This window comes from Amphiprion ocellaris, chromosome 11 (genome assembly GCF_022539595.1).
Source record: "Amphiprion ocellaris isolate individual 3 ecotype Okinawa chromosome 11, ASM2253959v1, whole genome shotgun sequence".
Classification (NCBI taxonomy): Eukaryota; Metazoa; Chordata; class Actinopteri; family Pomacentridae; genus Amphiprion; species Amphiprion ocellaris.
Window position 1 is genome coordinate 3,189,688 of NC_072776.1, and position 12,102 is coordinate 3,201,789.

At 40.0% G+C, this 12,102-nt stretch overlaps 1 long non-coding RNA gene across 2 annotated transcripts in view; it reads left to right on the forward strand.

Annotated features, from left to right (window-relative positions):
- Positions 1-12,102, forward strand: part of LOC129350005 (uncharacterized) — a 74,343-nt gene that overhangs the window by 9,994 nt on the left and 52,247 nt on the right. For both annotated transcript variants that reach the window (XR_008603194.1, XR_008603195.1), the window contains exon 2: positions 4,770-4,846. This is a non-coding gene — a long non-coding RNA (uncharacterized LOC129350005). The remainder of the gene's footprint in view (positions 1-4,769; positions 4,847-12,102) is intronic.

Sequence of the window (12,102 nt, forward strand, 5' to 3'; positions counted from 1 at the left end):
TGTAAAGGATAATATACTTTAAGAGCACTCGTTCAACCTGCCTCACTTGGGGCCTGCAGCGCACCAGTGATGGAGCAACATTTGGACTGGGGTCAAAGTTCAGTTCTTTAAGGTCGTATGATGAGTTTAGTCGTGAAAGTGTTGCAGGAAAGGTGGAGTTTATTGCTTTTAGGATGCAGGAAGTAAAGAGAGGGTTCATCACTGTTTTTATTTGCAAAAGAAAGAAAAACAAATTTCATTTTGACTTAATAATAGATGTTGAATTTTCAGCCACTTTTGGCTCTGAATGGTTGCGTTTCCTTGCCTTGTCAGAATTTACGGCCAGTTGATTCACTTAAAGGAATCCAACAGGTGTTTCATGAAGAAAGCTGCTTGGAGAGACAATTTTTAACAATTTATGAAGGCGTGAGCAGCAGGAGCAGCATATATGATAAATATATTTGTTTAACCACAAACTGGGTGCGTAATTGCGCACAATATTTTTATTATATCAGACGAAAAATATGAGCGTTAGTGTGGAGAGGTGGAGGCGGAAGATGAGGAGGTGGTCTCAGACCTTGTTTAGGGGACACATGTATGATGAACACCGGTTGACAGGAGGCAGCGTGTCGATATTTGGGTACAACGTTGAGCTCCGCTGCAGTTTCAGCGCACGATGTGATGTGAGCTATATTAGTTCCTGTGTTAATTGGGGTTGGGTTGAAGTTTCAGTCAGAGGACGAGGCAAATGCGGATAGCACCCTAAGGCCTCCTGGGAATTAAATTAAGTCAGCGACTCCAAGTGATGCCCTTTGGAGCGCGCGTGTGCGTGTTTGCGCGTCCTGAGTTGTTGGTTTGCAACCGCAGCGATATGTCAGAAGTGTCAGTCATTTTTCATTTCAGGTGAATTTATCTTCTCCCTCTGTGTCACCCATCCTCTCTCTGTCCCTCCCTCCCTGTCTCTCCATCGTTATCACATAAGCACAAACACACAACATGCACTAATTGTGTACTTGCTTTAGTGAAATGCGGGAAAATAATGTATGATGGTGCGTCTTTTTTAATACGTATGTGTTTTTGCATAAATATCTCTCATTATAACGTTTAAGTGTTGGAAAAATAAAGCTAAAGCACCGACAGGCCTTTAATTATGACTCTCCGTCGTTAGCAATTCACCTAATATGGCAGTTTTGTTTGTTTTTTGTTTGTTAATTGAATCAGTCAAACGTTTTGTTTGTTTTGTTTTGGGCTGTATTTTTTAGAATGAAGCCTGCATACGTCAGGGAGATACACCTGTGCTATTTTACTGTATGCTGATTAGGCAGCCACATCAAATTAAGTAAAATTGACCTGATTTACTTGGAGATATGAGACGTCATTACGCATATTATAAAGTGTGTAATGATGCGCAGCGTTGGGCGACAATAGGTGAGCTGAGTGGGCTGTTGCGTAGCTCACTATTTAAATAATGAAAGAGAATTGTTGTAAAATGTAAGTGATGTACAGATTTGGTGTAATTATACAGAGCAGGTGTAGCTGCAGCAAATGAATAAGTAAATAAATAAGGGACCTTACAGCATCATGTAACAGCGCGCTGTGATTGTTCTATTATTTATTTAGTTTTTACAAAGAAAACGCACAAGTTTGTAAACGAATTCTTTGCAAATCAACAACAAATTCATATATATATATATATATATATATATATATATATATATATATATATATATATATGAAATGTTTATTAAATTACGACATAAATCTTGTACAATAGGTGTTATCTGTTTTCTCCTAAACTCACTTTGCGCCTATTTAAACTAATTAAATTGCAGTTAAAGTAGAAGTTCTAGACTATGTCAAATCGACTTCCAGGCCTTTGTTTTCTCCGAATAGCTGCTTCATTTTAAAATCTGTAAATTCTTGCATTTAAGTCATGGTTTAAAGGAAATATTTGCCGTTTCTATACACCCTAAATTCGTATCTTTTCAGCTAAATTCATTTCACAATGTGATACTTCCCAAATGGGCCCTTTTCCCCCTTCCAGCAGAAATAACAGAGACACTATTAGGAGTTTAGTCGTGACCGTGTTTTGAAAGAAAACTTTAGAAACAAACGCCACATCCTTTAATTGAACTGGAGCTGCTGTAATGAAATGAACGAGTCTGTGTTATTTTTAGTCACACAAGTGTCACTTCAAACACTGGCCGTTCTTACCTACAGGGTGATTTTAATGCGGGTTGTAAATATCACATAATATTTCATTAAAATACTCCACAATGAGCAAAAGTCAAACAACGCAACAAAACAAACAAAAATAAATAATTTAATAGTTTTTTTTCTAATCACAGTGCACTTTAATTAACTGATTTAGCTCCCACACAAATCTCAAAGAAAATGTAGATTATTATGGAATGATGTGAATGAAAGTTGTGTTATATTTAAATGTAATGATTGCTGCTTTTATTTTGATATAGTGTTTTAAATGCAATCAGGAGGGAGCTGTTTGTGACAAGGCCTTCTCTCACTGTCTCCCTCAGCTCATTATGTAGATCTGTGCAGTTAACCTTATTATCATAAGCAGCTCATAAACAGAATCAGTATAATGTTGTGTAGGAAGAACAGTCTTTATATTCAATATTTGCTGTTTGTTTGTAGTCCTACAAAAATGAATATAATCTTTCTTTCTTTCTTTCTCCAGTTTTCTGCCTGTATTTCAGTCTCTCTCTCTTTTTTCATTCCTCTCTCTGAATCTCTCTCCCTCTGTCTGTCTGTGACATGGCTTATGTTGTGCTTGTACTGAAGTCGATGTACAGTCTGCCTTTCCTGTGCAACGCTGCTCCCATGGCCTTTCATCTGAGTTCAGCGGCCGCCTTTCTCACACAGATGAATGTGTTTCTGTGAAAGAGCCGGAATGGCTGTCACTTCTCCTGGCACGGTGGAGAAACAAACAAAACCCCCTACTCCTTTAAGGAAGCTGGCGCAGGCACCTCCCATCGGACACAAACACTACAGAGTCAGAAGCACAAATAGCCTCAGAAGCTAAACACTCTCCCTTTCATGCAGAAAGCTTGGCATGGCTGGTCCTCTCATGCACACAGAGAAACACAAAGTGGAGAGGTGCAGAGTAAATGACATACTCGAGCTAGACTGAGGTGTGCTCATTGTTGTGGTCTCCCCCCAAAAAGTGTTAGAATTCCACTAATCCCTCACAAACTCAGCATCCTCCCCTGCTGTTGCTTTTGCAGCGAGGTTCTCAATATGGCTGCTGTACAGCACCTTGCCAATTCTGTTTATTTGCCACAATAGGTAATGTGCTGTTAGTATGAGACATTTTCAGGTAACTCCTTTCTGCTGCAGCCAAAGCTCTTGAAGACAGGAGCAGGTGTACCATCAAAGAGCAATTATCCCGCAAGCAGAACACAAAACCAGCCGGACAAATGGTGGATAATATTCCGCTGTTCGTTCTTTTTTTGTCGCTGTTTTTGCACAGATTTACACACACAGTACGTGGATGGTGTGTCAGGTTGGCATTGCAGTCATGATGGCCCCAACACTCCCAATGCACACACACACACACACACACGCACACACACACACACATGAACTTCCTCCACAATTCAAACCACGCTAGGCCAAGGAAATTTTCAATTTCCTCACACCTGTAAACATGCTGTTTCACCTCAGCTCCTTTGATCTTCAAACAGACCAGAGCTGTGCCCTGGGGGACTCTGTGGAGAAAAGGTGACTGGGTGGTGTGTGTGTTTTCTGCTTTATAGGAATGCCGGCTAGTAATGGAACATACCTCGTGGCCATTTCTTGCATTTAATATTTTCAACTCATGCTGGAAAAAGTCTATCATGAGCATCATTAAGACCACCGTGGATGTTGCTGAAACGTCAGGCCCACCTCAGAGTCAAGTTCAAGCACAAGGGGCTAAACTGACACTCAGTGCTACATTACAAAGTGCTGTTTTAGGCTTAAATTTTGTGTCTAAAAAATCTTGTAAGACAGAAAAAAGGGCCACATTCTGACATGAAGTTACCTCATCCTGTCCTGTGTGAAAACAGGATTATAGTGAGCAGCCTAACATGATCATTTATGAGATGTTACTCGGTTCTCTTTATTTAAAAAGACAGCACTGATAGCCCTTTAAATGGGCAAATTCAGGATTTTTGTTACTCAAGTTTCCTTTGACAGCGACAGCAAAACTGACAGGTCACCGATGGAACCTTATCATGACATAAACATGTAATCTGTAAGTCACTACAAATCAGCTCCAGCGGTTGATCTCTGTGTTTGAACATTCGCTGTGACACATTAGAAAAGTTTTCTGAAGGGCTGCTGCTTTTTTTTGGAAAACAATTCATGCCAGTGAACCCTAGGTGTGAGCACGGTGTTCGCACCCCCCTCGGCTGTCACTCAATTCAAGAGCGATCAGAAAACAAAAGTCAGTGCTCATATTCAAATGGATTTATATGATATGACACAGGGATGAGTTGAATATCCCCCCTACCACTCCCCCTGCACACGCACTAGCCTTCCAACCTTCTGTCGCCTGGTATGTTTTCTCATCTTTTCAGACTTTATTGATTTTTTTTCTCCTTCAAATCTGACAAGACAACCCCCTTGACATGAGCTTAATCTAAAGGAAAGCACTGAAGATGGTTTTTCAGTAAATTCTTCCCTTTCACTTTGAGATGATTTAATTTCTGATGTGTTGTGACATGACTGTGTTGAATGCTTAATGTCTTAAAACACATCGGTGGTAAGAGGCTGTCTGACTTCCACAGGTTTATCTAATGAGACAGAAATGAAAGAGGACAGGGATCAAACCGGTTGCGGTCCCCACGATGCAGACTCTTATTCGGTAAGTCATTATCACTCTGATCTTAACAGCATTTTCACCGTCTGCTTGTCTCCAGAGGGTTCCATTCACCAGAGGAGACAAACAAATAACACATTGGTGTAGGCTTTGTCACATGCAAATCAGCACTCCTCAACTTTTTCTTTTCTTTTCTTTGCATTTCCATCAAAACCACCATTTGGTCACCACGGCGATATGGGCTATTGATTGTATCTGTTGATATATTCCTGAGTATTTTTTTTCTTATCAGAACTGTGAAGAAGTATGACAGCTTCCTCCAGGTTTATCAGTGCTAGCCTTTCTCAGCGGGGTTTCCACTCAGATTGCACCCCGTAGACATTGTCAGTTCTCTCAGAAGAGGCTGTGGTTTGCTTACCTCTGGTTCTTGAGTTTAGTGAGCTGGAAGGAGCTAATTTGATTGACTTCCACCTCCTTTTCTCTTCTCTCTCTTGTACCTCGTCGTCCCCTGACAGTAAGAGACTTTTCTGGTCAGTGAGTGTATTGACGGGCAGTCAGTTAGCACTTGACATGTCAATGTCCAGTCTGCTCCAGTCTCATTAGATTGTGGGTGTTTCTGTGTGTTTCTCATCGACAGAATTGATTTAATTGACAGTAATCTAAGAGGTTATGGCTGTGTTATCCGTTTGTGAAGTTAGGAGTTTGGGTTCTCTGGCATTTCTTCCATCTAATAAGCATTTGTTCATACACAAGCTATATTATAGCAAAGAAAGTCTCACTAGAAATGAGAATGCCTCCTTTTGTTGAATTACTGTGCTGTTGCAACAAGATTTCTTTATTTTTGTACAATGTTATTCCTCTTTCTGTGGTTCCAAGTGAACTAAATCAAGAGCAAAACAATATATTTTGCTGATGAAAGATCCTAAAGCTGTTTGTATCAATAATACCCTGGTATGAATGAAGGAGTTTGGCTTCTTGCTTGACAGGTTTTTCATTTAATTGGCACTTTTTTGTACACAAGTAATAATGCACCACACAGTCACATTAGAAATGATTTCTTTATTCTTGCAGAATGTTATTCCTTCTGCTCAGTGCCACTTTGCTCTCAAATCTAAAGCTAATCAGTGTGAACGAAACCAAGAAAAAATGATATATTTTGTTGCTGAAATAATATAAAGCTCTTTGTATTGATGATACCCAAGTATGACGTTAGTAGTTTGGGTTCTCTGGCCTTTTTTCCACTTAATAGGTATGAGGTATAACACAGAAACTACCGTTAGAAATTAGAATGCTTCATTTTGTTGAATTTCTTTACTCCTGCAAAATAATTTCTTTATTCTATACAATGTTCTTCCTTCTTCTCAATGCCTCTTGGATCTAAAGTCAATCCACAATCAGCTAAATCAAGTAGGAACCAAAACATTTCATTGATGAAAGATTCTAAAGTTCTTTATAGTGATAATACCCAAGTGTGAAGTTAGTAGTTTGGGTTCTTTGACATTTCTTTCATTTAATAGGCAATTTCTTAACACAAGCAATAAAACATTACACAAAAGTTACATTAGAAATGAATATTTTGTGAAAATTCTCTACTCCTGCTTAATTATTTCTCCATTCTTGGATGTTATAGCACAGGTTTAAGTCTGGTATCTGTGATGACATTTTCTTTTCTTGGTGACACACTGGTAGCGATACATTTTATGCTAACCTGCAGTAAGTGGTTCACTGGAGCTGAAGTAGGGAGTAGTGTCAGACATGGAGTTGTCTACACCAAGTTTGGTGGAAAAAGCATGGAAGTTTCTGAAGCTCCTGACGAAAAAGAAACCTAGTGTTCAGAGGGACATGACATAAGCATGTGCAGGTGGTGTTTGTCTGTAATTACTCTCATTGCCTGAAGGGGGAATCAAAAGTTCTACAAAACCCATGCCCAACTGATATTTGTTTCTGTTTCTTCGGTTGTTTTGCAGGAATATAAGATCAGTAGAAATCATCTTTATTTTCAAACAAAAAGCCAGTAACTAGCAATAAGTGGCATTTCACTGATGGATAGTAGTGTGTTGTCTGCATGTGTGTGCACAAGTGATGAAGGTGTCAAGGCACCACATGTTTGTCAGTGTGCTTTTACTCCTCTCCGTGTCAGGTTTACGCATATATATATATATATATATATATATATATATATATATATATATATATATATATATATATATATATATATATATATATATATATATATATATATATATATATATTTTGAAGGATCCATATTTGTCTTGCAAAACATGAATATAAACATGACTCCAAAAAATGCCTCACACACTCTCACACACTCCTCTCTTCAACACCGCAGACTGACATTCCCTCCTGTCTGCTGTTTTCCTCCACTCACCTGCAAAGCAGGTGTTGATGGGTGTATGGCACGCCGTTCCAGGAGTGTTGGCTACGTTTACTTCCCACCAAGAGTCTCCCGAGCCGGAGGAAGCTGAGGCCCTCCGGACCCCCAACCCTCACACCACCACCACCACCACCACCACCCCGGCCCAGGAGTGCCATGCGGGAGCCCCTGTCCCACCAACACTTGAGAAACAAATCAGACACACTGTTGACAGCCGCTTACGGTGAAGCAGGAGGATTGGGAATCACATGAAAAGAGTGGCATTCATGACATGATATTTTCACGACTGCTTGTTAAAAAAAAAAAAAAAAAAAAAAAAAAGATTTTAGTCGAGGGGCGTTTTATTTTTATTATTTTTTTTTTTCTTATTTCAGTTTAAACACACTTGGATTGAATGAGAAATCCCCCCATGTATTAAATATTTGGAAAGTGTCATCCCTGGCTGTTGATGAAAGACAATCCTGTGCTGCATCAGGGAGTGATGTAGATGACACACTGAGAAGCATTCTTGTTTTTGTCAGATGCACAGAAAGCTTGGACTGAATAGCAGCCCATGTCCCCTCCCTCACACCCCACACACTCACACACACACACACACACTCACACACACACACACACACACACACACACACACACACACACACACCCACACACACACACACACACACACACACACACACACACCTCCTTCACTGCCTTAGATATGCCATATTTAATGGAGAGGCCATAGACGGGGCGGTGTGAAGCTAAGAGCGGAGTTGCTAAAGCTTTAACACAGATACCTTTGGGACCTGGGCTTTAATCAGGTGGCTGAGGTGGCAGAGCCCAGGGCAGCAGTAGAATTATGACTATTATGGCATGTTAGCACATGTCTGAAGGGTGGAGTGGACAGACAGATGAGTTCATTGGTGGCAGGATTAGCTCGCTCCCATGCTGATTAGCAACTACCACCGAGCCCTCGCCACGTCCTCGTGCACGGAGGCCTCTCAGTCACAGAGAAGGGAGAGTAAAAGCACGTTTTCTTGCAGAATAATTTCAAAGGTTCCAAACTGAATGCTACATGATTGTTGTTTGGTAGATGATTGGGCTTTTGACATTTTACTTTTTTTTCCAAACTAAAGATAGTCATGCACTCTGAGTTGAAGATTCCCCAGAAAATAGTCAACTGTCCTTTAAGGTTAAACTTCATGGGCACACAGTGATTAAAAATGCCCCTTTCCACAATTTGATTCTGACTTTGAAAGACGGCTTTGTTATTAAAAAAAAAAAAAAAAAGCATAATTTGACCAGATAACCTTTTCGAGAGGGACACTCTTCAACACTGAGCTTTTCACTTGTCTTTCAACATATGTGTGAAAACATTTCATGCTTTCTGACAGTGTGTGACCCTGCATTGTCAGAGGAAAATGCACTGTAAGCTGGTAGGCATGTCAAGCCACAGTATGGGGTCCCTACTTGTGCTATAATCCCAGCCATGGCCTTTTAACCCTCTACGGCTCTCCATTCTCTCCACTGCTCTCTCCTCTCTCTGCACCTGACAGTGGAACACGGAAAAACAAATGGAGACCTTGAAAACCATAAGGCACTGCTTGTTTGCCCTCTAAGTTGTTCTTTTTTTAATAATAAAAAAACAACAACCCAGAGGTAGCTTCATGGCACCGAGTTTGTTTGTAGATTTACCTGTGTTTTGTTTAGAAATGTAATGTCTCGGGCAGATATGGCCCTTTTCTCAGTAACACATGCAGCCTGGGGATGATATTGATTTTGCTGTGCAGAGTCTGTCTCATCTCTGATACAAGAGCTGCAGTTTTTATCAGGTGAATGTTTTCCCACCTGTCAGAAAGTCTTTGCAAGATGAAATCCTGCTCGACATTAAACCCAGTCTTTAGATACAGGCTTGTCTGACCACTTTGAAAGATGCCCCAGGGCTTATTTGCAAAATTTGTCCAAAAATTTCCATGAAGTGTGTGTTCGAGGGGCTGCCATAATGCCAGTTTGTTTTTTTTAAACCTGACTCACAGTTATTTGATTTTAGTTAAAGGTATGTTGCATGTATGTGTCTTTTGTGAAATAAACGTAGAACCTTAGACACTGATACCATAATCAAATTCAGCATTAGGGTCTCACTTTATTGCCCTCCTACATAACAAATGCAGCCACTGTGTGAACTTGATTTCACTTTTCTCTCTTTCCTCCCACCATCCCCCCTGCTTTTACTAATAAAGCCACATTCCCTGCTGATGGAAAATTGTCGGTTTACCTCAAGCTGCGGGGGGCCTGGCAATCAGTCCTTAGAAAAGCAGTGCCAGGTTAACCTGCTGTGATAGTGGACTCTAGGGACAGTGCCCCACCTCTGCTTGACATGCAGGGGCTCTGTTCACCAATAAGAGGCATGCCTGATGCACAATAGAGTTGTTACGAGCCTCTTCAGTTTAACATTATAAACAACAATCTTCTGCTCAGAACTATGCATGTTTAAAATCCTTTCATTATTTCCCACATCCCGTCTGATTGAATTTGTGCTTTTGATTGTGATGAGAATAGTGTGTTTATTTATTTTTTTTTATCAAATCTTTTCTTTCTTTCCCTTCCTACTTCCTAATTTCATGTGAATGCTTGATTGTTCTGATTGCTTTGGTAGCTTCTAGCTAAGCCAACAATGGTGCCATACATTAGTTACACAAAGGAAAAGCCTTTGAGAGTCAATCTTGCCCATCTCCTAGAGGAACTGTTAATAGGACACTTACAGTATGGGGGTTCACAAGTCTAGAATGGAGATGTGCAATAGCAACTCGCATTTCTACACCTTCCCACAGAACTATAGGCCCAAGCTGAGCATAAGGAATCACTGCCTTAACAATAGATGGTAATCCAGAGGAGCTTCAAGTGGTTCTTAACCTGAGCACTCCGAAGCATTTCTAATGCAGATGCTTTCAGAATCACTGTAAAAGTGCTGGAAATGGACAGTTTACCTGTTGTTTTGAAGCGACTGCACACAGGAGCATTTACATCATAATGCATAGCCAACACTCAGTCCATGACGCAAATTTATTTTCTTGTAGAGCCCAGAGAGAGTGTTTTAGAACAGGTTGTGCTGCTATTGTCTGAAGCTACCAACCCTTCCTCCCCATAAATTGCAGCTACAGATGGAGGAGCAGTTTACCCACAGAAGGGGTCATTATCAATCAGGCTCCAGAACATGTAGTGTTGGGTCATTTTATCCGGCCACGGCTTCTGTGAGACTGAAGTGTACACCTGGCATGGTGTCAAGAATCGGGGTGTCATTTGCAAGCTAATCACATTTTTCATGCAAACCCCTTCCTATTGACTTGACCATATTTGATTTAATGAAGTGAATTAATTAGACTGAATTGAATTTAGGAACTCTTCAGATAGCAGGAAAAATTAGTCAGGCGACCAGTTTGTGATGTGTCACATTCTGCTTTGCTTCTTGTTTCTGTCTTCGTCCCTCTCAGCTACAGCCTACTTCTCTATGCTCAATTAATAGCCAGTGGATGGCATTTTTAGGGTCAATGAGGAGCTTATTTCTCATGATGTGATAATTATGGTAATGCTTGAAAGATGTCGAAGTTTTATTTAGAACATCAAAATTCAAATATTAGTACTATATCAGAAAACAAACCACTATTTGCCCCAATAAAGGAATAGAAATGTCATTTTTGTGGTAATTGGTTGGTTCAGCTACACTTTTATTCAGACAAAAATATCAACAGACAATTTGCTATAAACTTCAAATTGCATTGAATCTGCACCATCTACTTACTTTAGGTGTCCATGTGTGCTGTTCACATTGAGAAATCTCTCCCAAGTAGAAAATAATGAGTCTTATTGTGAAGGAGTGCTTGTTTTTGCAAAATAAAGGCACATTTCCAAAGAAGCTGGAAACAGCTGGATATTCACAAAAGCATAAATTGAAAGAATGATCATAACTCCTTTATAATTCTTCCTGTGCCATGTCTACACAGATGCCTTTAGGGTTAAGTCCCTTAGTGGGAGTAAATATAAAGCTAATGCTGTGTTTTTGTTGTTGTTGTTGTTTTGAATGTTGTGATGACAACAAGTGGCTCATAGAGCTTCTATACGTTGCTGCTGTTGTGATGCAGTTGGTGATAGATTTCTTAGGATATGCCGCCCTGCATGCTGTTGTCTGTTACTTAATTAGCCTCCAGTTTCAGCACCACATGCTCCTCAGGTGCATTTGTTTGTGTTTGTGTGCGTTTGCAGCTGTGAGGAGAGTATGCAGGTGTCGTTTGTGTTGTAAATTGTGCTTGCTGTATTTATATTTGTTCATGTATAGCTTGCCACGCACATGAGAAGGAAATTCTGCATCCTCCCATCGTTTTTCTTTTACTGCTGTAGTCGAACTAACATTTACAAATGAGACAGAGTAGGTGCAACAAAGTATATAGAAAGTAGCACAAAACAAAAAACTGTATGTATTTATATTCATGTAAACCGGAGGAATGTGTGAGGAGGAGAAACAGATTAAATATAATAAATAAAATTCTTATTTTCATCTATGTTGCAAACCTTTCAGAGGCACTTTATTCCCAGCTTCTGTCACTGGACTGTCACCACAGCTTCTGGGATCAAGCTCTTGTGTGTAAGTTCTTACATTGTTTTTCTGTTTCTTTCCTTCCTAACTGTTTATTTCTCCATGTCCTGCTGCACCTGTCTTCTGATTTAACCACATCCGTGTGGAAATTCCTCTGAAATATCTGATATTTTCTGTCAAAAATATCACGAAACATGGCAGATCTTGAGTCCAGGTTGAAACAAAGACGTCAGAGGTGTACTAATTTCTCACAGAAAACAAATCGACACAAGTCATTCCAAAGCACACAAGAATAAGTATCATCAATCAGACAATGAAACACAGGCCGAG